The sequence below is a fragment of the Schistocerca serialis genome, chromosome 2 (genome assembly GCF_023864345.2).
Source record: "Schistocerca serialis cubense isolate TAMUIC-IGC-003099 chromosome 2, iqSchSeri2.2, whole genome shotgun sequence".
NCBI classification, from domain to species: Eukaryota; Metazoa; Arthropoda; class Insecta; order Orthoptera; family Acrididae; genus Schistocerca; species Schistocerca serialis.
In genome coordinates, this window is record NC_064639.1 from 592,686,751 (window position 1) to 592,714,009 (window position 27,259).

Here is a 27,259-nt window from a genome sequence, read left to right on the forward strand (position 1 = left end):
CCTGCAATGTTTGAGAACTTTACACTTTTCGAGCTCCCTCACTTTACTCTTCTCTCCGTTCTATCCTCATAGTCACGGTAGATATAAACGTTTAGTTTAGTTAATATATTCCAGATCGGAGAGGAACCTTGTCGCCAAGTTAAAAGGCAGCTGCCTGTCACGATCGGATATGTTTTTAGTAAAAACAATAAACGTGTTAAGTAATAAATTCAACGGTTTATTAACATGTCCCACTCAATCACAAAGTTTCACATAGCAATGTTTGACAAAAGTACACCATTAATACTGTTTCTCTGCCATTTGATTTTTAGCTCAGCGCCGGCCGGGGTGGCCGAGCGGTTCTAGGCGCTACAGTCTGGAACCGCGCGACCGCTACGGTCGCAGGTTCGAATCTTGCCTCGGGCATGGATGTGTGTGATGTCCTTAGGTTAGTTAGGTTTAGGATAGTTCTAAGTTCTAGGGGACTGATGACCTTAGAAGTTAAGTCCCATAGTACTGAGAGCCATTTGAACCATTTTTTTTAGCTCAGCTAATATACGTGGAGAGCACATGCCTATTACGCGAATGCGAACTCGCCAGGCACTCATTGTGAGAAGCTCAAACGTTACTGTCAGCAGCTGCTACCATACTGCTTACTGTTAAGTCAGACTATAGCAAACCTTACATCTTGCATTAAAACGAGGGATGTGATTTATTCATTTACTATGCCTCGCACGACAGTACCTAACCGCAAATCGTTTAAGACGCAGAATATTGGTCGAGGAAGTCTATAACCATGAACTTACCGTTCACCTCACCTTAATCCCTCGGAGTTCTAACTTTTCGGACATTTCAAGGCATTAGTTTATTACACCGAAGAAGTGCATGCTTTACAGGAATGTGTGGCCCTCTGCGTCATCAAATCCGAGTGCATCCGGGTGTGTCTGCACAAGGCAGTGATCCTTCAATGGAGACTGAAAGATGTGTAATAATTAGTGGTCATCTCACTGAGAAGCTCCTGTAGAGTCAATAGATAAAAGTCCGTAACGGCCCATATTTCATAAAGTACACTTACGTTCAGAAAAAACTGAACACCTTGAACAACTAGAGATCGGACGTTCATATCCACAGGACATGTAAATTAGTGTGTTCTGTAGAAATGATTAGCATTTCAGTCACCTCAGTTCAGCATGTCTCCTGTTGCTTAGTAGGCACAGGATCTGCCACGGGTGCTGATAACTTGTTCCATGCATGACGGTATCGACGAGTATAAGGCGCGAATGGCGTCCTGTGGTACAGCAATTCATTCTGCGTTAACCTGGTTACAAAGTTCATCTGTGGTCGTTGGCATTGCGTCACAGCGCTGCACCTGTCTTTTCACCTTATCCCACACATTTTCGAATGGCGACTAATCTGATGATCTGTCAGGCCAGAGCAAAAGGCTGAGATCCTGTGACACCAAGAAGACACGTATTGATGCAGCAACATGTGGTCATGCATTGTCTTGCTGAAAAATGGCGTCTGGGATGTTGTGCAAAAAGGGTCACAGGTTGCCATTTGCGTTGGTCACACTGGCCACAGTGCCCTGGACTCACACCAACTGGTTGTAACCAATAGCACCCACACCATAAGGCCCCAACTTGGCGCTGTATGTCTTGTGCGAATGCAGTCACTGTGATACCGCTCCCATTGTCGGTGGCGAACCAAAATACGGCGATAATTTGCAAACAAACAAAACCTGGATTCGTCCGAAAACACTACCTGATGTCATTTCTGTCCCTAGTGATGTCGTTACATACACCATTGCCATTGAGCTTGTTTCTGCTCATTCGTCAAAGGTAAAGCGGAGATGTGGACGATGAGCACGTAACCCATGCCATAGTAAACGGTGACGGACTGTCACCCCTGATAGTGTACGACGTGTTATACTGTTCCACTGTTGCGCCAGGGCCCAGGAGGACGCAGATCTATCCTGCAATGCCATTCGGATGAGGTGTCGATCTTCTCGGAGGTTGGTGCATCACATTCCCTCATGGCAGTAATATGCCCTCTTTCAAACTCATTTGATGGTACGGTTCATGCATACGTCTGCGAGGCATCCTGCACACCTGCTCAAGCCACTCTGATCCATTACCTTCTGTTTATAGCGACAACTGGAGCCGTAGGTACATTTTACCGTTAGATGGTGTTACGCCGTGATCTCGACGTTGACTTCGAACACGCAGGCCGACATGGTTCAAATGCTAAATCATTTCTACAGCACAAACTAATGTACATGTTCTGTGAAGGTGAACATCGTATCTCTAGTCTTTCAAGGTGTTCGGTTTTTTTTCCGAACGTGAGTGTATTTGTACCTTAATATACAGAGTGAATCAGCTGCCCCTAACTATGGGTTTTATGCAACCCGCAATCCCTTCAAATACCACGAGCGAGTTTTTCACATTCTCTCCCTCACTACGTGCGAGCTAGAAAAAATGAACTACAATTTTGTAGTTAAATTTTGTACCTGCATACATTTTCGCTATATGCCGCAATTCAAGAAAAAGGTGCAGAAGTTACCTTCAAATGCGTTTTTCTTGAATAACTCGAAAATCATGGCCTACAGCGAAAACGTAACCCAGTGCAAAACTTAAGTACATTAAATATCCTACAAAAAGTAGGATTAATAGTGTACAGTGAGTGAGAGGATATTATAATCTCGCACATGATTTCTGAAGGCATTGTGGGATGCATAAAACCCATATGTAGGGGCTACTAAATCACCCTGTATGTTTGCAGGAAGTTTTCTCTAGTTTTCACCGGCACTACCACCTGCAGGAATGTATGACATGTAAACGACTTGCATGGAAATATCGCAACAATGTACCATGTGAATTCCCTGCTCCCCCATAGAGTCTCCATATAATTTATCTAACCAAGATGAAATTTCGATGGGGAATTAAAGTTCAGCGACAAGAAATGAAAACTTGAAGATTTGTTCATGATAGTTTAATTCTGTCAGAGATGGGAAAGGATTCTGAAGACAGGTTAGAGGCATGGATAGTGTCTTGAAAACAGATTGTAATATGAGCATCAACAAAAGCAAAAAAGGGTAATGGAATGTAGTGGAACTAAATGAGAAGTAGTTGGAGGGAATTAGATTAGAAAATAAGACGCTGAAAGCAGTAGATGAGTCTTACTACTTGGGCAGTAAACTAACTGACTTTGGCTGAAGTAAAGATAATATAAATACAGACAAGCAACGACAAGGAGAACGTTTCTAAAAAAGAGAAATTTGTTAATATTGAATAATAATTTAAGTTTTATGAAGATGGTTCTAAACGTATTGTCTGGTATGTAGCCTTGTACGGAAGTGAAATGAGAGTGACAAGCAGTTGAGGTAAGAAGAGAACAGAAGCTCTTGAAACAGTGTTACAGAATCATTGTGTAGAATAGATGAGCAGCTCGAATAACTTACGATGAGGTACTGAACCGAACTGTGTAGAAAGACACTTATGGCAGAAGCTGATCAGAAGAAGGAATCAGTTCATAGGACACATGCTGAGGCATGAATAAATTACCGGTTTGGCAATGGACGGAAGTGTGGAGAGCTAAAAATTCTGTAGAGGGACCCAGGCATGAATACTGTCAGCTGTTGAACTGGATGTAGATTGCAGTAGTTTTTCGGAAAGGATGAAGGTTTTTCAGGGTAGACTAATATGGAGAGTTGCATTAAACCAATCTTCAGACCGAAGACTGCAACAACAAGAACATCATTGTACAACTGTTTTTCGTCCTTGAAGTGTGCTCTTATGCTGTGAGGAGGTTTCATTAAAATTAATGATCATACTGCCAGAACATGATCTGTTTACTGTAAACCCGCCATGGCGTTTCGCAAGAAAATGTCGTGTACGAGACCAGCCGAATTGTGTATTTACCATCCATTTTCAGCCAGTGGCGGTGGTCGCCACCACAGTAAGAGGGTTGGGTAGGGGTTGTTTGGGAGAAGAGACCAAACAGCGATGTCATCGGTCTCATCGTATCAGGGAAGGACGGGGAAGGAAGTCGGCCGTGCCCTTTCAGAGGAACCATCCTGGCATTTGCCTGGAGAGATTTAGGGAAATCACGGAAAACCTAAATCAGGATGGCCGGACGCGGGATTGAACCGTCGTCCTCCCGAATGCAAGTCCAGTGTGATCACAGTAAGACTCGACCACACACGTCTGCACCCGTTCCCTACAGCACCATAGCATTCCCAAATGCCATTCACTTTGTGCTTCTGCATAACGGCTGCGCCACTCATCCATACCTACATCTACATGACGACTATGAAAAGTGGTTGACTAAGGTTTCATAGTAACACGTTCAGGCTATTGGCCGACCGTTCCGCACTCGAATAGCACTTGAGAAAAATAAACACATGTTTCCGTAAAAGCACTGATTTCATTCATTATACTACGATTGTTATTTCTTTGTAGGTGGGTGTAAAAAAGACCTACGATAAAAAAGCGACGCACCACGAAAGAATTATGTCACGGAAATCGGTAGATTTGATGTACATATGCAGACAGATGATTACAATTTCAGAAAAGCTGGATGATTTATTCAAGAGAAAGAGATTCACAAACTGAGAAAGTCTCTAATATGTTGGTCCATCTCTGGCCCTTATGTAAGCAGTTTCTCTGCCTGGCATTGACTGGAATGTGACTAGAGTAGAATTATGTTCAATGATGAGTCTCGCTTCGGACTGAGCCCCGATGATCAGTGAAGACGTCCGTGGATACGTCCCGGACAGCAGTGGGACACAAAGCTGACTGTCCCCCGCCCTACGGCCCAACTATCAGGATTTATCGTCGGGGTGACGTATCATTTCGTAGCAGCCCCCCACCCCCTTTGGTTGTCACCCGTGGCACCCTTACAGCACAGCGGTACGTCGCCGACGACGATATTCTGCGCCCCATTTTGTTGGCCTTCATGGCAAGCCAGTCTGGCCTTACATTTCAGCAAGATAATGCCCGCCCACACACGGCGATGTTTTTATTGCTTGTGTTCGTGCTTGCCAACCCCCCGCCCCCCCGCCCCCTGGGCTCTCCCTAATCGAGAACGTTTGCAGCATTAGGGGCAGTGCCTTCGAATCAGCCCGGGATTTTGACGATCTATCTCGCCAACTGGGCAGAATTTGGCACGATATCCCTCAGGACATCCAACAACTCTGTCAACTGATGAGAAGCCTATCGGACGGTTTGCATAAAGGCTAGAGGTGGACCAACGCGTTGTTGACTTGCCTAATTTCTGAAGCTCTTTCTCTTGACTAAATCATCCAGGTTTTCTCAAATTGTAATCACTTGTTTATCTGTTCATGTACACCACATCGCATCTGCCGATTTCCGACCCATTCGGATAATTCCTTCATAGAGCGTCATTTTTTTTTTGTCTAGTGTCATGTTTCACGATCGGAGGAGAAGTTTGGTGATTGAAATTTCGTGGAAAGTACTCGCCGCAACGAAAAGCACTTTTGTTTTAAATATTACCAACTCGATGATCATATCCGTTTATCAAGTTTCCCCATAGCACAAAACGAGCTGCCTTTCTTTGAACTTTTTCTGTGCCATCTGTAAATACTATCAATTATACAAAGAGGTCGGACAAGAGTAGTGTAGGTAATATTTTTAGTAGGTTTGTTGCGTCGTCTAAGTGTTCTAGCAATAAAACGCTGTCTTTTGTTCGACTTCTCCACAACATTTTCTGTGTGATGATTTCAGTTTATAAACTGCACGTAACTTTAATCCATAAGTATTTAGATGATTCGACAACCTTTAAATCCCGGCGATGCATCGTGTAACCGAATTTCATGGATGTTTTCAGTATTTATTTGGAGAATGTCACCTTTGTGCTGTTTAGGATCTATTTCAACTTTTCTCCCTAAATTATTTTGCAATTTATTTTGATGTTTACCAGACGGTAAAGAACAGCAACATCTGCGAACAATCTAACAGCAGTGCACACATTGTTTCCGAAATACACTCCTGGAAATTGAAATAAGAACACCGTGAATTCATTGTCCCAGGAAGGGGAAACTTTATTGACACATTCCCGGGGTCAGATACATCACATGATCACACTGACAGAACCACAGGCACATAGACACAGCCAACAGAGCATGCACAATGTCGGCACTAGTACAGTGTATATCCACCTTTCGCAGCAATGCAGGCTGCTATTCTCCCATGGAGACGATCGTAGAGATGCTGGATGTAGTCCTGTGGAACGGCTTGCCGTGCCATTTCCACCTGGCGCCTCAGTTGGACCAGCGTTCGTGCTGGACGTGCAGACCGCGTGAGACGACGCTTCATCCAGTCCCAAACATGCTCAATGGGGGACAGATCCGGAGATCTTGCTGGCCAGGGTAGTTGACTTACACCTTCTAGAGCACGTTGGGTGGCACGGGATACATGCGGACGTGCATTGTCCTGTTGGAACAGCAAGTTCCCTTGCCGGTCTAGGAATGGTAGAACGATGGGTTCGATGACGGTTTGGATGTACCGTGCACTATTCAGTGTCCCCTCGACGATCACCAGTGGTGTACGGCCAGTGTAGGAGATCGCTCCCCACACCATGATGCCGGGTGTTGGGCCTGTGTGCCTCGGTCGTATGCAGTCCTGATTGTGGCGCTCACCTGCACGGCGCCAAACACGCATACGACCATCATTGGCACCAAGGCAGAAGCGACTCTCATCGCTGAAGACGACACGTCTCCATTCGTCCCTCCATTCACGCCTGTCGCGACACCACTGGAGGCGGGCTGCACGATGTTGGGGCATGAGCGGAAGACGGCCTAACGGTGTGCGGGACCGTAGCCCAGCTTCATGGAGACGGTTGGGAATGGTCCTCGCCGATACCCCAGGAGCAACAGTGTCCCTAATTTGCTGGGAAGTGGCGGTGCGGTCCCCTACGGCACTGCGTAGGATCCTACGGTCTTGGCGTGCATCCGTGCGTCGCTGCGGTCCGGTCCCAGGTCGACGGGCACGTGCACCTTCCGCCGACCACTGGCGACAACATCGATGTACTGTGGAGACCTCACGCCCCACGTGTTGAGCAATTCGGCGGTACGTCCACCCGGCCTCCCGCATGCCCACTATACGCCCTCGCTCAAAGTCCGTCAACTGCACATACGGTTCACGTCCACGCTGTCGCGGCATGCTACCAGTGTTAAAGACTGCGATGGAGCTCCGTATGCCACGGCAAACTGGCTGACACTGACGGCGGCGGTGCACAAATGCTGCGCAGCTAGCGCCATTCGACGGCCAACACCGCGGTTCCTGGTGTGTCCGCTGTGCCGTGCGTGTGATCATTGCTTGTACAGCCCTCTCGCAGTGTCCGGAGCAAGTATGGTGGGTCTGACACACCGGTGTCAATGTGTTCTTTTTTCCATTTCCAGGAGTGTAATTTAGATAGATTACGGACGGAAGAGGATCTATAACACTTCCTTGAGGAACGCCAGATTTCACGTTTCACTAAATTACTTGCTACCGAAAAAAATGCAACACCTTAAAGGACTGTGTGCTTACTAAGGGCTTGTAGTGTTAATGATTCAATTGCCACGGTCTCTGGAGATCTGATGGTGCTCAGGAAGCCTGCTTGTGCAACCTCTGTTTTGACTCTACAAACTGCAGCTATGTTGAGTTTAAAGTTGAACAGTGTTTGCAACGTCCATTCTATACTGCCGTACCCCACCGAGGAGTACGTTCTCCCGCTGAACAGCGTCAGCAATTTGAACGGGGTGGCATTGCGGGCGTGCGGGAAGCTGGATGGACATCACGACGGACTGCTGCACATATTGGCCAAAAAGTATCGGCGATGTGTCGCTGCTTTCAGCTGTGGTCTATGGAAGTCTCCCACGCCTGTAGACCAGGTTCTGGATGTCCGCGTAGTAAAGATGCACGTCAAGATCGACGCATTGTGCGTGCAATAGTGATCGAACGAACATCTTCCAGGCACGAAATCGGGGGATGTGTTGCACCTGTTCTGTCACCAGCGACTATTGGGAATCGACAGGATTAAGATCATGTGTGCATCTAGCCATGCTACCACTGACAACACGACGTCTCCAAGCACGGCTACTCCGGTATCGGGGGAGAGTTGAGCGGAGAGAAGAATGGCGGTACGTTGTCCTCAGAGATGAGAGTCAGTTCTGACTGTATGTGAGTGACGGACGTAGGCCTGATGAGCTGCGTATTCTAGGGTGCATCCCAGGCTTCTTGGTGTGTGCGTTTGGGAGGGTGGGGGTACGCCTTACAAGTCGCGGTGACATTTGGTTTTTCTGCAGAGTAAAGTAATCAGTTTATCACACTATCGCTTATTAATGATTGCCAAATTTGGTTTAAAATTACAGTAAATGTTGCCCTCTGGGAGGATTTTTAAAAGTTTGACCGTGCGTTACCTAACAGACAGAGGGAATCGAACATGAAGTTTACACACTTTTCAGAAATATTATGCATTATGAAAAATGCTGAATTACTGCCGCACTTAAGATCATTTATCTTGCAAAGTTTTAACATTATTTGCACTGAAAATACTCTATACAACTTCAGGATTGACTTCAAGTAAAAGCTCAACTTCAGATAGCATCAAAACCAAACACCTCTTGGAAAGAAAGTGATTTTCACTGACAACTTTTATACCACTGAACATTAAAACACTGATATTTGTAAGATAGAAACAAATCAAAACACATTGGAGATTTTTATAAATTCATCAGTAAGTGTCTCCCTTGATTTCAATGAAACCATTAATCTGACTATCCACATTTATATATTTTTGCATTCAGAAATTAGGTATAAGCCAATAACACAGATTATTATCAATTTTCACACACAGGATACTCGGTGTTTAGTAATTTTGAGGAGAGGACCCTGTTAGGTACCATGAAAGGAGTAAATTCATGGTTCGAACACAAAGTTCAGCAATATTTAAATTATTATTGCAAATTAAATCACACAAACACTATGGTTGATACTGATATACAGTTCTAACCTACTGAATCTGATGAAGTGGTGGCGCAATAGTGGTGGCTGGCAGTTGGCGGCTACCCCCTCTCCTTTGGCTGTAATATGCTCTAGTTAGTTCATCTTGGCGATGCGACTATCATGCTTAGAGCCATTTCCAATGCGAAAGCACCATTTTACAGCCACAATTACACCCGAGGCCATTCCATCTCAAATTAGATACTGGATGCCTCGTTCGGATCTGCGCTGTCGACTGGCTGGCTGCTGGATACTGCCTCCTGCCTCCTGTGCTCTCTCGCTTGCCGCCCAGAGTGAGCGCCAGTTCCACCTTTTAGTTCGCGCCACTCCACTTCGGTCTTTTATGTTATGCAATACAAAATCCCTAAGTATGAACCAGTTTTTTACATTGCAGTTTTCATTCATAAACAAACATATTTAATAAAATTCCATTTTTTAAGTACACAGTAATAATTCTACAAACATATTCGTCTAAACTCCACTTCCTTACAGTAATGCAAAGACATTAAGCAGTAAAGAGTAAATACTTTATACTTCACATAATAAATTGTACTGTATAAACTACTGACTATCGATTATCGTGTTACAAGTTCCCGCTACATTGCACATGGTTTATCACCGCGCTGCTGTCATTTCTTCGACAGGGAGGTATGACAGGCTTTTTCAGCAGGACAATGCTACGATCCACCGTGCTCTTCGTGGTACACAATAATGAGCAGATGAACAGATCTCTCGCCAATTGAACATGTATGGGAAATGGTAACCTGTCAATAAAATGACTTTGTCCTTGGAGAGGTTGCATTTATTTTCTGGCACTGCACTACGAACTGTGACATTTCTAACAGGAAATCACAGAAGCAGAATTGAGACGATATTCCGTAGGCACGCAATTTTATTAGAAACCGCTTGTGCGGAAAGGTGTCTAAAGCCTTCTGAATATCTAGCAGTACGAAGTCGATTTGGGATCACCTGTCGATAGCAGTCATGGCTTCGTGTGATTAACGAACCAGTTTCGCTTGGGTAATGCCAGATCAGAACGATATTTCCAGAATCATACGACTGCGAAACCGTCTATTTGCAGAATACACGAAAATTTTTCTGTAATCCTTTAGTTTAGGTTCGATTTTCTTAATTAAATTGCAAAAATACTGCCTTGGTGTGTAAATTATCTCCTGTGCACAGCTACAGAAACCTGTTACATATTATTCTTAATTTTTTTGTAATATGGAACTGTGCTTATATTACTAATAATTCTCATTTTAAACCAGTTTTTAACATTGTTAACAGTAAACAATTAAAAAGATTGTCGAATTTTAATATATTATCTACTGAAAATCTTTAAAGTATTAAGTTGAAAACATTGTGCCCCACATAATATTCAGGTTTTGACAATGCGATCCGCGAGTACTGAAAGTATGTGAGTCCTGTTCTAGACTGAGTAAATGAATTGACATCGAAGAGATTGTTTTAATTATGATTTCTTTAAGTGCATCACCCTGCAAATAGTTATGATAAAAAATTCAGACATGTTTCTAGTGAGTGCTACTCTGCAACGAAGTACATGGTTTTTAGAAGAACACAGACGATGAACTAAATAAGTAGGTATCTTAGGCAGGGTGGCTGTGCATAGAAATTGTGAACCACGATAAATGTTATTATACTGTTTTCGGATTAGCAGTTGGATGTTAAAGGCAACTTTACACAACACTAGCATATCGGTGGCTCAACTGGCTGTCATTTTATGGTGAGACGCTGTTGTTCCTGGCTCTCGCCAGAATGATGCCGCGCATGCAGATGGATGTGACGGATCATCGCAGAGCTATGCATAATTCTCCGGCTATTTTTGGAGTCGCAACATGAATATGTTTTCCTCTCATTTTTTGTTGTTGCTTTTTTTGTACTCATCTACGACTGTCATCTGATTTATCCAATTTGTCTTGAGTCGGTAGCAGCTAACCGGTATGGACATTTTCTATGGACACTTCGTTGAATTTCTCGGCCTAGCACCCACATTTTCCTGCTGTACGACCGCCGCATTTTCTCATAGAGAATGCGGGCAGCCGTTCTAAAACGGCCCCTTGGAGGTTGCACCTCAGCCATGTCAAGCAGGTGAGTTGTCGTAAAAGTCCTTGGTTGGCGAAGAGCCAAACGCTGAGAGTGTTTCTGCACTCTTTGTAGCATCTGTATCTGCTTTTCGGCGACTTGACACCACACGGCCGCAGTCTATTTCAGTACAGATTGGAGCAGCGTCTTGTACAGTGTGGACCAAGCTGCGGCGGTGGGTGGGTAAAACTTGTGGAGCCTTCTTTCCTGCCATTTCGAATGTTCTGGCGACCAGTTAGACTGTGGTCTAGCGTGGCACCAAAATATCTCATCGTGTCACCCCGTGGAACAGGGCTACCTGAGACTTTGACAGGTTGCCGTGCTGCGGGAATGACACGGCGGGTATATACCTAGAACTGTGTCTTGGTAGCACTTAATTTAAGGAGCTACTTCATGGCACAGGTATGCAGATTGTCTAACGCGAGTTACAGCAGACGTTGGAGAGTGCTGACATTCGTGCTGCGGCTGAATATCGACGCATCATCAGTGTACTATGCACGCTACACGCGATCGGTCTTAGGTACGTTAGCGGTGTAGGTCGCGTACAAGTTAGGTCCAGGGACCGAGTCCTGTGGCGCACTAGCACAGATGCGCCGAAATTTGGACGGTGCGGCTTCAGCTCGTACCCGAAAAGTCCTGTCCTCGAAACAGGGGCAGATAAGGCGGAGAGATGATTCCGGAAACTTGGAGAAGAGTCGCTGGAGCCGGCACCCCTTTATAGGCCAGCAAGGAGTACTCAGCAATGCGCCACGTGCCGTGAGTGCTCCCACCAGCGCATGGAATGCGAGCAGAACAGCGCCACCAGGTAGCGCAAGCAAACAACAACGAAGTATCACTGCTGTAACTACAAGGGCGTGCTGAAAAGTAATGCTCCCAATTTTTCGTGAAAACTCTTAAAGATTTTAAATTGGTTCAAATGGCTCTGAGCACTATGGGACTTAACTTCTGTGGTCATCAGTCCCCTAGAACTTAGAACTACTTAAACCTAACTAACCTAAGGACACCACACACATCCATGCCCGAGGCAGGATTCGAACCTGCGACCGTAGCAGTCCCGCGGTTCCGGACTGCGCGCCTAGAACCACTAGACCACCGCGGCCGTCCGATTTTAAATTAAAACAGACGTTGTTAACATTATACATCTTTATTCTTCATGTCTACATATCTGCAGCCCTCTGCCGCTAGAGGGCTCCGAATTGTAGCATGCAACATAGCGGTGTGTAACGTAACTACGCTACTGGCCATTAAAATTGCTACACCACGAAGATAACGTGCTACAGACGCGAAATTTAACCCACAGGAAGAAGATGCTGTGATATGCAAATGATTAGCTTTTCAGAGCAATCACACAAGGTTAGCGCCGGTGGCGACACCTACAGCGTGCTGACATGAGGAATGTTTCCAACCGATTTCTCATACACAAACAGAAGTTGACCGGCGTTGCCTGGTGAAACGTTGTTGTGATGCCACGTATAAGGAGGAGAAATGCGTACCATCACGTTTCCGACTTCGATAAAGTTCGGATCGTAGCCTATCGCGACATTACTGCTCTCGTTAGCAGAACCTGTACACGCCATCCAAGCTCTGTTGGACTCAATGCGCAGTCATATCAAAGCCGTTATTACGGCTCGCTGTTAGCAGAATATGGAATCGGTGGGATCAGGATGGTAATACGGAACGCCGTGCTGGATCCCAACGGCCTCGTATCACTAGTAGTCGAGATGGCAGGCATCTTATCCGCATGGCTGTAACGGATCGTGCAGCCTCGTCTCGATCCCTGAGTCAACAGATGGAGACGTTTGCAAGACAACAACCATCTGGACGAACAGTTCGACGACGTTTGCAGCAGCATGGACTATCAGCTCGGAGACCGTGGCTGCGGTTACCCTTGACGCTGCATCACAGACATGAGCGCCTGCGATGGTGTACTCAACGACGAAGCTAGGTGCACGAATGGCAAAACGCCATTTTTTCGGATGAATCCAGGTTCTGTTTACAGCATCATGATGGTCGCATCCGTGTTTGGCGACATCGCGGTGAACGCACATTGGAAGCGTGTATTCGTCATCGCCATACTGGCGTATCACCCGGCGTGATGGTATGAGGTGCCATTGGTTACACGTCTCGGTCACCTCTTGTTCACATTGACGGCACTTTGAACAGTGGACGTTACATTTCCGATGTGTTACGACCCGTGGCTCTACCCTTCATGCCATCCCTGCGAAACCCTACATTTCAGCAGGATAATCCACGACCGCATGTTGCAGGTCCTGTACGGGACTTTCTGGATACAGAGAATCTACTGCTGCCCTGGCCAGCACATTCTTCAGATCTCTCACCAATTGAAAACGTCCGGTCAATGGTGGCCGAGCAACTGGCTCGTCACAATATGCCAGTCACTACTCTTGATGAACTGTGGTATCATGTTGAAGCTGCATGGACAGCTGTACCTGTACACGCCATCCAAGCTCTGTTGGACTCAATGCCTAGGCGTATCAAGGCCGTTATTACGGCCAGAGGTGGTCGTTCTGGGTACTGACTTCCCAGGATCTATTCACCCGAATCGCGTGAAAACGTAATCACATATGAGTTCTAGTATAATATGTTTGTCCAATTAACACCCGTTTATCATCTGTATTTCTTCTTGGTGTAGCAATTTTAATGGCCAGTAGTGTAGGCCGCTGTGTGAGAAACAGCGTGCTGTAGTCGAGTTTCGGATTACAAGAGTTTGTCCACACATGGACCACCCTGTCCTTGAGCATGACAGTGCCAGGCAACACACGAACGCTGCGACATCAGCAAGAATCTGATACCTTGGGAACACTGTCATCGGTCATCCTCCATACAGTCGCATCTCTTCCTCATCTGAGTTTCATCTATTTCTAAAAGTTAAAGGACGCCTTCGAAAACTTCACGTAGATATCGGTGAAGTGGTGCAAGCAGAGGTGCGGCTGTGGCTCTGACGACAAAGCCATAAAATCTACAGTGATGGCATCAACAAACAGGTCTCCCGTTAGGAAAAATGAGGTCATCGCCAAGTTGATTGTGTTGATAAATACACAGACGGAAAAGAAAATATGCAGAATATTAGTAACGTTTGTTTCATTAAAAATCTTTTAGTTTTTTCACATTAAAAAAATTAAGACATTAATTTTCAGCATGCCCTCATAATATTCAAAACCTTATGCCGTTTCAGTCAGAGAAACTCGTGTTCTTATGCAGAATAAAAGCAGTGATCCAGAAAGTGTAGAATTTGTTTCTTTCACTCCAGTTTATGATCAAACGTTCAAATGTGTGTGAATTCCTAAGGGACCAAACTGCTGCAGTCATCGGTCCCTAGACTTACACACTACTTACACTAACTTATGCTGAGAAGAACACACCCACACCCACGCCCTAGGGAGGACTCGAACCTGCGGCGGGAGGGGACGCGCAGTCCGTGACATGGCGCCTCCAACCACGCGGCGACTCCGCGTGGCTCTTTATGATCACAAAAGCTGCCGCCACAGTATCGATTTCGCCCTGTGGTGGTCATATTCATGTGTACTTAAAATAGTCCTTAATATAATACAGCCGGAGTGAAATCACCGAGATATATATATGTATATAATGCGTAGGTGATTTTGTTTGTATTTCTTAACAGTGCTACTAGGGCTATATTATACTGTAAGGAAATGTTTTAAAGAGGTCTCAAGAGGATCACCGCAGACATAAGTCGATAGTCTGACAACAATTTCTGTGAAAGAAACATATTCGTTCCGTACTTTTTGAAACATCCAGCACGAAGCTGTCATGTGGATTAGCGGACTCCCATTATAAGCCCTGAGTTCGCATAATGATTTACAGTCACAGGCAATCAATAGCGGTACCTCTATGTCAGTAGCCAGTGATGCCAACCTACTGTCAACACAAGCAGTTTAGGGAAGACATTGTAGCATTCCACTGTCAGTAAAAGGTCAGATCACCATTAACAAATCTGATTTACAGATTTTAGACGTGGACATGCTCTCATTAAATTGTTTTCGTGCCTGGTACTTAGCTTGTTTCATACGACAGCTTCACTGTCTTCGGAGTACGACTGTTGTCTCTAGATTTTCCTGTACGAAGAAATCTGAAACTTTCCATGACTGTAAAAGTCCCGGCCGGCCGCTGTGACAGAGCGGTTCTAGGCTCTTCAGTCCGGAACCGCGCTCCTGCTACGGTCGCGGGTTCGAATCCTGCCTCGGGCAAGAATGTGTGTGATGTCCTTAGGTTAGTTAGGTTTAAGTAGTTCTAAGTCTATGGGACTGATGACCTCAGATGTTAAAACCCATAATGCTTAACACCATTTGAACCATTTGTTAAAGTTCAGTGAATCACTAACTACGGAATAATAAATGTTCACACATTTTTCTTACGTGTCCTTGCAAACTTCACCAAACTGGCTGAGAAAATAACTAGTATCAGCTCCCTTGAGCAGCTACAAACTCCAGTTGAATATAAAGCATGTCTACCCTTTAGCAACGACTTCACACGAGTGCCTCTTACAATTCCTCTTTCCACCACGCGAGAGACAACAGCGATTACGTTAAAAGGCAAGGAATCTAAAGTAACGTATGTACATTCTTTAAGTGAAGATTAACAAAATGTATTGGAAATGTTATAAATAACATTATAAAATTTACAGTTTCTATTCACATCGAGAGTAAACAGTCATGCACAAAATATGCCATTTATGTACAACTGACGTAGAAATGAAATTTTCGATATCCACTGTTATCAGAGTGTTCATTATGTGCAGCAGACTTTATGATATGACAGTATACAGGTCGCGCATCAACTAGCATTCCGATGGTGTCGGTCCCATCACACCATGATGCAGCGTAATGTCTGCCAGTCGTCCGCTGCAGCAAAAGAAAACTGCGCAGAGATAGCTGTCAAGGTCATTGCGGCAGTTATTTTTAGCAGCGGCGCTAAACAAGTGCCTTTTTGCGGAGTCTCCGGCTCGGGCCCTCGAGACAGCGAGTGTGGCTCTGCTGGTGTAGGAGCTGCAGAGGCGGCCAGCTGAGGGCGGCGTCTCTCCCACGGCCAGTCTCTCATGATGAGCGTTGGCGTGACGTCACGCCGGCGCGGGCTGCGCTAATGCAAGCAATGAGCGACGACGCCTCGGCCGCGCGCAGCCGGTAGCGGGGTGGGCAGGCTGTGCACGGACCGAGTACACCGGGCGTCTCTTTTGTAATCTGAACGCGATGCCAATGAAACTCACTTGTACCACTTCGTGTGGTGCTGTTACCGGTCTTTGCGCTCTATTATCCTGAACCATGTACACCGCTGTCCATTAAAATTGCAGCACAGGAAATCATAATAAATAACGAAAGTTTAGTTACTGTAAGTACACAGTACATTAGGAAGGATAGATATTGTCGTTTGTAGTTGTTTTTGAACTACTCAGGGTGTGAAATTCAGTACACAGAGCTGTCGTCTGTGGCTATAAGACCGATGGGCATCGAGTCGAACCGGACTTGGATGACAGATGCGGGTAGTTCATTCCATTCTGCTTAACTCTATGAAACAGTTTATCATATTGGTTAGCAAGTGGTGGCGCGACATTCACTCGCCAACCCACGTTTTCAATGTGTGAGAATGTTTTCAGTTGATGAGAGATATGGAGAACATTATGGCCAAGTCAAGAGCTGAACACCCTCTGTATCTACACCTAGATCTACATCCATACTCCGCAAGCCAGCTGATGGTGTGTGGCGGAGGGTACCTTGAGTACGTCTATCGCTTCTCCCTTCTATTCCAGTCTCGTATTGTTCGTGGAAAGAAAGATTGTCGGTATGCCTCTGTGTGGGCTCTAATTTCTCTTATTTTATCCTCATGGTGTCTTCGCGAGATGTACGTAGAAGGGAGCAATATACTGCTTGACTCCTCGCTGAAGTTATGTTCTCGAAACTTCAACGAAGGCCCGTACCGAGCTACTGAGCGACTCTCTTGCAGAGTCTTCCACTGAATTTATCTATCATCTGCGTAACGCTTTCGCGATTACTAAATGATTCTGTAATGAAGCGCGCTGCTCTCCGTTGGATCTTCTATCAACACTATCTGGTACGGATCCCAGTGAGCATTATTCAAGCAGTGGGCGAACAAGTGTACTGTAACCTACTTCCTTTTTTTTCGGATTGCATTTCCTTAGGATTCTTCCAATGAATCTCAGTCTGGCATCTGCTTTACTGACGATTAATTTTATATGGTCATTCCATTTTAAATCACTCCTAATGCCTACTCCCAGATAATTTATGGAATTAACTGCTTCCAGTTGCTGACCTGCTATATTGTAGCTAAATGATAAGGGATCTTTCTTTCTATGTATTCGCAGCACATTACTCTTGTCTACATTGAGATTCAATTGCCATTCCCTGCATCATACGTCAATCTTATCTTACTGAATATAAGGGCGAAGAAAAGGTTTGAGGGGACCAAAGTGCTCTTAATCATATTTCAAGGAGGTACCGACGTCAGACGCCATTGGGCATTGAAATAATACAATGGAGAAAATTGAATATTTGTGCCAGACTGGGACCCGAACCCAGATTTCGCGTATTACTCGTGCAGTTGCCTTACCCGCTTCAGCTAACCGAAAACGTTTTCTGTCCATCCAAAATCCTCAACTTGTCGCACACTGCCCATTTACCTCATTTGCTCGCAGCGTGTCCTGTATTCCTGCAAGAGGTTCGGACCTTATAGTGCATCTGCATTGAAGATATCATAGCAGTGAATCTTACAGATATGCTACATATGTGTGGTGTCTGTTCTAACGGGCATATCCTACAGAATAGACCTCACACATATATATAGTGCTGTTATTCTTTTCTTGGCTACAGAAGGACAAACACTGGTAGATATCCATCGGAAAATGAAGAATTTGTAGGAGGAAGCATCCCTCTCAAAAACCACCATTGTGAAATGATGCGAATAGTTCCGTGCTGGTCGCAATACAACACAGGGTGGTGGTCGATCTGGAAGGCCGGCCTCATCCCTTTACGGACACTCGAGCGCTGGCTCTTTAGTCCTGGTCTTTCCCCACGAGATTATCACTCCTCCCATCCTTTAAAAAAGACCTTGAATGGTCGACGATTTCTGCTGGACGAGGATGCGCCGCAAGCAGTTACGGACTTCTTCACTTCTTCAAGGAGCAGGACTCGGAACTACCAAACGGATATCCTCAACTTGGCGCTTGGGTGGGACGACTGCATCAGTTCTCACGGTGAGTTTGCCTGACTGGCATTACGATTAATGACTGGCAGCATTCAAAAGGAAACTTTTATACAACATCATGGAAAGCTTGAGGATACGTCACAACCACCAATATCAACAAGTTACAAACGTACCGGCCACTGTCCACACTACCGCTTACGCGAATGGCAGGTGATCGTACTGTGTGCCCAATGTCACCCCATACCATCCGTGCTACGAAATTACACCTACTGTGATTTTGAAAGCAGGACAGGAACTCGTCTGAAAACACGACAGAGTAGCGCTTCTGTGCCCACCGTTGTCCTAGGGCCCACCAATGTCGCCGCGTTTCTCTTTCTGCTGTCCAGTCAAGAGAAGAGGCAACATTGGTCACCGTTCCGGCAGCTCGTGGTGTTCAAATGGCTCTGAGCACTATGGGACTCAACTGCTGTGGTCATAAGTCCCCTAGAACTTAGAACTACTTAAACCTAACTAACCTAAGGACATCACACACATCCATGCCCGAGGCAGGATTCGAACCTGCGACCGTAGCGGTCGTGCGGTTCCAGACTGTAGCGCCTTTAACCGCTCGGCTACTTCGGCCGGCTCGTGGTGTTCCAGACGTCCGTGTGTATAGATGCTTATATTTCTGCAAAGAAGCCCTCTTCCTGACCAAGGTTCCTTGCACGGCCGACTGAACAATACGTCTACCATTACTGACGCTAAACTGTCGAGGTTGTTGAGATCTGCACAGCGCTGGGGCCGAGTTCTACATAAGCGACAGAAGCGACCGACACCGTGTGACAGCTTCAGATGACAAAACACAACTGCAGGTATAGTTACGAAACTGTTGTACGTGAGCGACAGTAACATAGCAAGTTATTACGACAAAACATTCGTTGCAGTAAGGCACGCAGTCATGCAGCACAGTGGCTTCAGGATGGCTACGTTTCTCCTTCGCTGTGACTCACAGCGCAGCTGACACTAGCGGCCGTGTGAAAGGTCTCAAGTAACATTCAGTCGGTACGCAAATTCATACCCTCTACGAATCTAAATAAACCATAGTATTAGCAGCCGATTTTGTTCAAACTTGGTACACAGTCTTTTGTTATTAAGGAAAAGATCATATTAAAATTTCAGATTTTTATCTATTATAGTTACAGAGATTGAGAAAATTACTTAAAGGTCCTAAAATCGACACTTATAATTCAAAACACAGTTAGGCACAATAACCAAATATCTTGTATTATCATCTGAAGTCATAAAAAAGCTCACAGTATATAAAATCACTTAACTGGAATTTTCTTTTAAAAACGTTAATTACTCTACGTTACGTAATATAAAAAGCATTCAAAATTATTACTTGCTTCTTATTTCGTTGTGTGAATACATGGGAATGAATGAGAGTGTATGCGGGACATACGTTAAAACTTAATGTCATTTTATGTAAAACCTGATAAAATGGAACCATGGAAAATACGTGTTGCAACCACAATGCTGATGACGTATGTCGATGTGTGCTTGCTCTTGTAAGAGAGCAGCCACAATAAAAGTCTGAAGCGAAATAATTTTCTATATTAATTTAAAGAATATTGTGCATTTCGTTCTATTTTATTGAACAATATATTAGAAATTGAAACTGTAATGACGTAAATGACTATCTGATTAATGGTTGGCGAAGGCATGTTTTGTCGCGAGAATGATCCGGAAGGATCATTCTGATTGGTCATTCAGATCAATAGCCAATCAGAATTAAGCGGTTCCCGCGTGCAGATAGGAGAGGAGCATAGAGAGAGTCGCACGCTAACCTGCTTTCGAGTAACACCGTGCTAGATGTCTCTTCGAAAATAGTATGTAAAATGAAGAGCTAGTGAGCTCATTTCAGATAGAACGTGTCGTGACTAAAGCGGTTTAAGCTACGAACATTTTGAGGGAAGTGTGATGTTCGGAACTAATTAGTTGAAGTTTTATAAGCGTGTGATCTTTTGGTCGTAGACACAATTCCGCGTGGCATATTCCGTGTTTTAGATGGAACACTTTGGTGAGCAGTTCTGACATCGTTTTTACGCTGTTCAATCGTCCAATGTTTACGCTCCTTACACCAAGCGAGGCGTCGTTTGGCATCTACCGGCCTGATGTGTGGCTGTTGAGAAGCCGCACGACCATGAAATCCAAGTTTTCTCACCTCCCGCCTAACTTACATAGTACTTCCAGTGGATCCTGATGCAGATTGGAATTCCTGTGTGATGGTCTGAATAGCTGTCTGCCTATTATACATTACTATCCTCTTCAAATGTCGGCGGTCTCTGTCAGTCAACGGACGAGATCGGCCTGTACGATTTTGTGCTGTACGTGCCCCTTCACCTTTCCACTTCGATATCACATTGGAAACAGTGAACCTAGGGATGTTTAGGAGTGTAAAAATCTCCTGTACAGATGTATGACACAAGTGACACCCAATCACCTGACCACGTTCGAAGTCCGTGAGTTCCGCGGAGCGTAGCGCTCCATTCTGCTCTCTCACGATGTCTAATTACTATTGATGTCGCTGATATGGAGTACCTGGCAGTAGGTGGCAGCACAATGCACCTAATACGAAAAGCGTATGTTTTTGGTGATGTCCGGATACTTTTAATCACGTAGTTTAACTGAGAACAATTTCTGTTACAATCTCAACATACACACTGCTTACACCAGTAGTTCTTAGTCTGGTTATTATGACCCCCTAGGGTTTGTTCCACTTTTGGAGGTGTCAGCGGAATGAAGTGGAGTGGCAGCGGAGCAACGTGGGTAGACGTTCCATTTTCGGTTTGTTGATCATTCTTTTAGCTACTGCCGGCCGGAGTGGCTGAGCGGTTCTAGGCGCTACAGTCTCGAACCGCGCGACCGCAACGGTCGCAGGTTCGAATCCTGCCTCGGGCGTGGCTGTGTGTGATGTCCTTAGGTTAGTTAGGTTTAAGTAGTTCTAAGTTCTAGGGGACTGATTACCTTAGAAGTTAAGTCCCATTGTGTTCAGAGCCATTTTTTTTTAGCTACTAGAAGACCAAAATGTAGTTGGTTACAATTTCCTAATTACTGATACAATACAGCTGAGTAGAATACAATTTGTTAAAGTGATATTACTATTATTAGTTATGCTAAAGATGTGACCAGAATAACTTCCGCTCTAATTGTGTGTTTTTTATTGTACATTGTGCCCGTATTCAGAACACAGAAACAATATATTCCATTTGGTCAGTATTGTAATCACTGCTTTTTCGAATTATATCTTCTCATAACGGCTGAGGAAAGGAAGTGTCGCCAATATTCGAATGAATACTTGAAATATTGACCCAACTCCCCCCCCCCCCCCCCGCCTCCCCTACAAGTGACCACTATAGAGCGTTATTTGAGAGACGACATGGAAGCTGTGATGTCTTCCAGACTAACAAGTTGTCCGCGCCTACTCGTCATGACCGACTTTGCCCAAATTTATGGTATGTGCATGTCTTGGCCAGAAATGAAAGTGACGGAAAGGGAGCTCCAGGTCGCCATGACTTCAGAAAAAAATAATAGCGTTTATGGCATGGGTCAGGCGAGGCATGAGCCCATTATGTTAGCGTAGTTTCGAGGCAGAAGTTGACCAGGAGAAAGGGTACAGAGCGGTAATACGAAGGTCGTGGGCTCGAGTCACTTTGCAGAAACATTATTCTTGTTTTCAATTTTTACGCTATTTACACTACAAATAGACCGTAAAAATGCTCACTATATTGCATTTATTAATATTTTCGTATAAGGCAAGAAAGGGGAAGGCAAAGAAAACTTTGAGGTTAGAAATAAATGTTTAAGAATGGTTATCGTCAGGTTCAAAAAGCCTCAAAGTTGCTCTTATCGAGAAAGAAAAGTAAAACGTATCCCGAGAAAATTCCATCAACATACATTACATTGTACCTCGTCAATAATCCTAGCCAATATTTGGCGAATTACGCATAACGCATGTGTTGCTGCCATACTGTACGGTAAAAGAGAACCTTAGAAGAATGTCAATCAAGTTTGTTTTTCTATGGAAGTCATAAAACAACTATGCATGTGTAAAAACTCGACGTTTATAACGTATGCAAGCTGTCGAGAAAATTAATATTTCCTCTTTTTTATGATGAATATCACCCCAGTACGTATAAACTATCAACAACAAAATTCTAAAAGTTTCTAGTTTTATAAACAAGGTTCCCATCCGTTCCTGGAAAATTATTTGCAATCCCAATTGTTTCTTTGCTTTTCCTTTTCATGTATTTTAAGAAAATATCAATACAGCATATGAAGCGGTGTTCCCGTTGTTTTTAGTGCCCGTAACTTAAAACCTGAATATAAAAAAAGGTTCCACGTATGGACTCGAGCCCACGACCCTCGGATCGTGGGCTCTACTTCATACGTGGAACCAGTTCCGCTGCGTCAGATGTTACTTGCAAAATGTGATGATGTGACTCATGCTCAGCCGACGTGCGGCAAACTGACATTCTTTCTAAACGCATTTTTTTATAAAAAACTGGTAAACAGTAAGAACATTAAATGTCATGCCAGCACCTAGGAGAAGAGGACGTTGTTGTACAGTGACTTCCTCTGCCAGTGGAGATGTAGATGACGTAGTGTGTTTGAATAAAAACCCAAGAAGACATGTGTCCTACCACTTCTGTCATTTTCATTTCTGGTCAGATCCTGGATGTACCATAAATGTGATCGACGATGACGAGTAACTGGGGTTCCCTTGTAAGCGATCACATCAGGAAACTACATTGTAATAAACAAATATTTCATTTTTCAAGTCTTGAAACCAAAGTTTGGGAAAAGCAACGCTAGCGGCTAACTATAGGAGATCATTATTACTAACAGAAAAATATGGGAAGTCAGATACTTAAGATGAAACCCTGCCGGCCGCGGTGGCCGTGCGGTTCTAGGCACTTCAGTCCGGAACCGCGTGACTGCTACGGTCGCAGGTTCGAATCCTGCCTTGGGCATGGATGTGTGTGATGTCCTTAGGTTAGTTAGGTTTAAGTAGTTCTAAGTTCTAGGGGATTGATGACCTCTGATGTTGAGTCCCATAGTGCTCAGAGCAATTTTTTTTATGAAACTCTTAATTACATTTACACGCAGTTAAAGCATATGTCTGAAGCATGTCCCGAGGTTAAATCAGTTTCTTTGAGCAACGACATAGTTTCGGGAGGAATCGACGAGATGGGTTTTGATGGGGGAATGGGGGTGGATGAGCGAGATGAGTTATTCGTGAGCGAGTGGAGGAGGGGGAATTGGGAAACGTAGGATCGCTGGCCATCATTTCAAGTTAGGAAGGGGGCACTGAGTTGAAAAATAGGGAGAAGCTCTGACCTAATTAAACCACAGCATGTAACATTTACAAATAACGTCTTAAGATGATACGACATGTTTAAAAAAGCATAGAAAAATAACATTTACATTCGTTCCCTCGGTCCACATAAGTAGACATTTATTCTTTTTTTTTCTCCGTAAACGTGTGTAATTTTCTGCTTATAGACAGATGGTCAGTGCGTATAGATCTTCTAGTTCTTAGTTTTAAAACCTGCAGCACCTTGCACTACGATACGTCTGTTAGTTTACAGCTGGCGCTACTTAGAAATTGGCTACTTCTACAAATAGAAAAGGTGTGTAGATAATTATTGAGCCAAAATATTAGACTGAGAATTTGTGTTTTATTCCTAACGTTCGCTAACTAGTCTAGATGTTGAGAAGTACTTCAGATTTGCATAAATTATGATCGTTTCTAAGAAACAAACCATTTTCTCGTACGTGGACCTCAGGTCATAATGCACATTTGGTAATTTCGATTTGGATTTTGACAACTGAATACTGAAATAACTTATTTTTACACTCTCCAGCAATGTATAAAATAGTGACTGACGAGCAGTTACAGACTATTTTTAATGACAAAAATGAGGGAATTATCGTGTTGGGAAGACGACGAATTTTCGTTTTTGATCCAAGGCTGCCCTGATGAGCTTGATAAAACTGAGCCGGCCGGTGTGGCCAAGCGGTTCTAGGCGCTTTAGTCTGGAACCGCGCGACCGATACGTCGCTGGTTCGAATCCCGCCGCGGGCATGGATGTGTGTGATGTCGTTAGGTTAGTTTGATTTAACTAGTTCTAAGTCTAGGGGACTGATGACCTCAAGTCCCATAGTGCTCAGAGCCATTTGAACCTTTTTAAATGTCATGTCAGCAGCTAGGAGAAGAGGACGTTGTTGCCATTGGAGATGTAGATGAGGTAGTACATTTGAATAAAAACCCAAGAAGAGCTGTGTTGCAACCGGTTTCGGTAGTTAGGTTTTAAAATGTTGGCCAATTACCAAAATTTAAGACAAGGAATGCCTCAAAATGCAGGAAGCCTGGGTCGGAATTGCAAGATAAGAGAGATACGTTTAAAATGTGGAATGTGTTTATGTACTGTGAAAAATAATTCTTTTGAAGCTTATCGTAATACGTACCGTAAGGATTTATTTACTAGCAGTAACAAATTATTGCCTGCCAAAAATTATTGTGTGATTATCATTTTCTTGCATTTATGAAGCTGTATTGCAGAGATCATATATTACAAAATATTAAGAATCCTATTTTCTGTATGCAACAGTTTACTGTTTCAAATAAAAGATATACGAGTACATACCTGAATCGTTTTTATTTGCTTTTTTGTAGTAAGGGGAAAGATAATATAAAGCGAAGACTATTATGTTTTTACGATAATTGAGACTTGAGTTCCACGTACGTGGACCTCCATTTATGCTTTAGTGAATCGTCAGAATAATATTTCATTTGCATTTGTGTCATCCTTCTTTATTAGTTTGCTGGAAAATATGAAAAGAAAAATTTCCTGCGGCTTCCTGCTATCTCAGGAGTAGAGAAGTTAAGACTGAAAGTGATGTTAGCTAAAGTGTTACCTCTTCTTAATATGGCCTACTCCGGAGACAGCTGGCGCAGTGCACAGCTCAGCTACAGGTGCTGTTTTTGTGGCATTACCCACAGCGGCGCAAACAGGGGCTAAGCCGGCAGGCGGGGCAACGGGCAGCGGGCTGTCCTTGGACCATGACCACGTCACTGGACGTTGCTCGCAGTGCGCATGCGCAGGCGCGGACGGCACTCCGTCCATTGAGGCTGGCCGGCCGTCTGGGTGTTTGGGGTTAGCGAACTCGCAGCTACTGTGCGCCGCGCCGCACCGCGCCACAGACCTTTATCCCGTTACTCGGTCCGGCTGTGAGGGCGCGGACCCCGCCACGGGCCTTAGGCAGTCTCGCCGCGTCCTGCACCCGCTCTGACCCGCACTTCCCCTGCGCGCGCATGCTAAGCGGGCTGCGGTAACGTATGGGCAGCGCCCGAGATGGGCAGCACTTCCTCACTCGCCACCTGGCAGAGCCGACACCTGACGCATAAGAACGACATGTGCGCACCTGCATCTGCAGGGTTCTGAAAAAATGTTGCTCTTGTTGTCTTCAGTCCGATGTCTGATTTCATGTATTTCACCGAGACAGTCAATCCTGCGCAAAACCCTTCGTTTGTGGGTTACTAATGCACCATATACAGGGTGTTACAAAAAGGTGCGGCCAAACTTTCAGAAAACATTCCTCATACACAAATAAAGAAAAGATGTTATGTGGACATGTGTCCGGAAACGCTTAATTTCCATGTTAGAGCTCGTTTTAGTTTCGTCAGTATGTACGGTACTTTCTCGATTCACCGCCAGTTGGACCAATTGAAGGAAGGTAATGTTGACTTCGGTGCTTGTGTTGACATGCGACTCATTGCTCTACAGTACTAGCATCAAGCACATCAGAACGTAGCATCAACAGGTTAGTGTTCATCACGAACGTGGTTTTGCAGTCAGTGCAATGTTTACAAATGCGGAGTTGGCAGATGCCCATTTGGTGTATGGGTTAGCACGGGGCAATAGCCGTGGCGCGGTACGTTTGTATCGAGACAGATTTCCAGAACGAAGGTGTCCCGACAGGAAGACGTTCGAAGCAATTGATCGGAGTCTTACGGAGCACGAAACATTCCAGTCTATGACTCGCGACTGGGGAAGACCTAGAACGACGAGGACTCCTGCAATGGACGAGGCAATTCTTCGTGCAGTTGACGATAACCCTAATGTCAGCGTCAGAGAAGTTGCTGCTGTACAAGGTAACGTTGACCACGTCACTGTATGGAGAGTATTACGGGAGAACCAGTTGTTTCCGTACCATGTACAGCATGTGCAGGCACTATCAGCAGCTGATTGGCCTCCACGGGTACACTTATGCGAATGGTTCATCCAACAATGTGTCAATCCTCATTTCAGTGCAAATGTTCTCTTTACGGATGAGGCTTCATTCCAACGTGATCAAATTGTAAATTTTCACAATTAACACGTGTGAGCTGACGAGAATCCGCACGCAATTGTGCAACCACGTCATCAACACAGATTTTCTGTGAACGTTTGGGCAGGCATTGTTGGTGATATCTTGATTGGGCCCCATGTTCTTCCACCTACGCTCAATGGAGCACGTTATCATGATTTCATACGGGATACCCTACCTGTGCTGCTAGAACATGTGCCTTTACAAGTACGACACAACACGTGGTCCATGCACAATGGAGCTCCTGCACATTTCAGTCGAAGTGTTCGTACGCTTCTCAACAATAGATTCGGCGACCGATGGATTGGTAGAGGCGCACCAATTCCATGGCCTCCACGCTCTCCTGACCTCAACCCTCTTGACTTTCATTTATGGGGGCATTTGAAAGCTCTTGTCTACGCAACCCCGGTACCAAATGTAGAGACTCTTCGTGCTCGTATTGTGGACGGCTGTGATACAATACGCCATTCTCCAGGGCTCCATCAGCGCATCAGGGATTCCATGCGACGGAGGGTGGATGCATGTATCCTCGCTAACGGAGGACATTTTGAACATTTCCTGTAACA